Source organism: Cryptomeria japonica, chromosome 3 (genome assembly GCF_030272615.1).
Source record: "Cryptomeria japonica chromosome 3, Sugi_1.0, whole genome shotgun sequence".
In the NCBI taxonomy this organism is placed as follows: Eukaryota; Viridiplantae; Streptophyta; class Pinopsida; order Cupressales; family Cupressaceae; genus Cryptomeria; species Cryptomeria japonica.
In genome coordinates this window covers 740,298,343-740,301,389 of record NC_081407.1, presented here as the reverse complement: position 1 = coordinate 740,301,389, position 3,047 = coordinate 740,298,343, and positions in this window count along the sequence as shown.

The following is a 3,047-nucleotide window of genomic DNA, read 5'->3' as shown; positions in this document are numbered from 1 at the left end:
TTTAGATTTTCTAGCCCATCTCTTGGTGTGATCTTGTTGTAATTCATCTACCTTCTTATTTCCTTTCTCATTGTCTTTATCATTATTAGTCGGTTGAGTCTTGCTTCTGCAATACTTAGCAATATGTCCTATTTTGTTGCATGCATAACATGTAACATTGTTCTTCTGAATTGCCTTGACACATCCATTATTATTATTATTTCTTGACCTACAATGATTAGCAAAATGTACAAACTTTCCACATGTATGACATTTAACATTCATTCTACAGTCTTCTGATTTATGACCATATTTGTTGCAGTTTGTGCATTGACCGAGAACATAATTATAGTTTTGATTTGTCTTATTTCTACTTTTTCTAGCCATATGCCCAAATTTATTGCAAACAAAGCATTTACCATCAAATTTATAAGCATTAGATTGCCTTACCAGTTTCCTCTATTCTAATGAGTTCTGCATACTGGTTGTCTGGTCTTCATTAGCAGTATCAGAGCTTTCACCTTGTCCAAATCCAAGTCCTCTAGAATCATCAATTTGTCTTTGTCTTTTAAGTAAGTCATCTAATTGTGCAACACTAATCTTAAGCGTTTCTTTATATTCACTTGCAGTACTGAGAACATCTCTCAGAGTAGTTATTTGCCTTTCAAGTTCTTGTTCATTGTTCCGGGAGTGTGCCAAATTAGTTCTCAATAGATTATTCTAATGAGAATATTTCACATTCATCAATCTTGTTCTTCAAAGATAAAGTAAGACTATCTTCCTTTTTCTTTTTGTCCTCAATATCTTTTGATAACCTCATGGTCAGATCTTGCATTTCATTCTTCATGAGCATATTTGCTTGACTTAGTTTCTAGCATTGTTCCTTAAGAGAATTTTTCTCCTCATCATCCGGTTGTTGCAAAATTTCTTTTCTTTTGGCTTGAGAAGATGACAACCTCTCTTGCAGAATAGAAATGAATTCATTTGCAGAATCCAGTTGTTCTTGCAATTTCAAGTTCTTCATCCTTTCAGCACCATATTCCTGAAGAGCCATCTCAAGTTGCCTTTCCATACTCATATTCAAAGATTCTGGTTCCAAGATCTTCCTCAAGTTGTTAAACTTCTTCCTAGGTGCCAAGGTCTGATACCAATTGTTGGGATCTCATAACACTGAGAGGTGGGGTGAATCAATGTTCTACTAGAGTCAACAATATTTAACTTTCCAAACCATGCATGTATGTACCGGTAAACAAATAATCATATAAAAAGAAGCAAATAGACCATCCACATAAATGAACACAATAACAAGCAGAATTTATAAGTGGAAAACCTCAATGAGGAAAAACCACGGTGGAATTTGTGACCCACAATATTAGTTCACTAGCCATATGAAAAGATATTACATAAACAAGGGCCTGCACTTGTAGGAAGGCATACTGCCTAGAGCATACTACTCAACACTAAAGATCTTCACTAACTACAAGCTTTCTACCAAAGTAAATTACTGAAAATGAACTCAAGAATGTATTTGCTATGCCAGATAGAGTTCTGGTTCTAGTTCTGCTCTATACCGATTCACAGTCTTGAACTATTACCGGTATTGCTTCTCCTCCAAGAGTATTTTCCTAGCTATCTATAGATCATTGCACGGTACAATGTTCGCATACAAAAATGATCTCCACACATATATTTCACATCTCACAATTCTACTATATGTCTATCTCAATACCATCATAATACCATCTTCTTCATATATTAAATTGACCTAGCAAACTAACTTATATACCTATTACATATGATATGCCTTATGACGGCTTACAATGCATTTACAAAAGATATTCAATGTCGGCCTTGACAATAATTACAAAATTATTTACAAAATAAATCTTCCTTAATGTCGGCTTCCTGAAGGACTGATGCCGGTGTCAGTGCCGGTGTAGCCCTGAATGGTTCCAATGTCAGTATTTGTCGGTATATGCCTCCTAGTGCCCGTTTGTGACTTCCATCATGTTTTGTTGCCTTCTGTCTGATCTTGTTGTCATCAATGACAACAAAATGAATCCAATGAGTGTCAATTGCCAAGAAACTAATGAACCTATCGTCAAGACTTACAATCTTTCTTCAACCCAAGATAGAGCGACCAAACACAAGATGGGAAACATCGAGCGATCGGGGACTATGAGAACTTTCTGACTCTATGACTGACTTAGAAAAGGGATGCGACACATGACATAACTTTGGGAAATCACCAAGCCCACGACTAAAGGGTAACAATTTCAAAATTTAAAATAGGGGTAACAAGGTTCTTTATCATTGGGCAAAATATTACTTCATTAAAAATATATACATTCCTTTTTATGTAAGGGAAAATTACTAAATTTCTTAAATAATTTTAAAAAATGTAACAAAATATAAATAAACTAAAAATTTTATTCAATATTTTTAAACAGATAATTTAGTTGTTCATTATAGCTAAACAAAATCCAAATACATTTGCAAGCATAATTTTATGGGGGGGGGGAAATTATGAAACAAACTAATCACCACAACAACACACAAACACCTCCATTGCTAGTTGAAAACCAAATGGTTTAGTTTCTTTGAGATGGGAGTAGCAACAATAATCTTATCTTTGCATTTATTCTTCAAAAATAATAATTTACATAATTAAGATAAAAATAATAATTTTTAAATATTTAAGATAAATTATTAATTTTGTCTTAACAAAATGTCTTAAAGTGCCTTCTTATGTAGTAGTCAATAATATCATATGTGAAAACAACCACTAATAAAACCAAATATAGGATTTGGTCAGCTCATATGTGTGTGTGTGTGTGTGTGTATGTATAAAACTGTTGTCCAAGCATAAACCTAATGTTTAGTTGTAATAGAGGAGTAATAGTCATTTATTTAGTAATTTTTATTTGTGTGAGTAATTATTTAGTTGTGTTTCTTGCCCAATGACCAAATTAGTCATTTATTTAGTCATTTATAGTTGTGTTGCAAAAAATGACTAAAATTTGGTCATTTTTAAATGTTTTAGTCACCTACTCATTTATTTACCATAT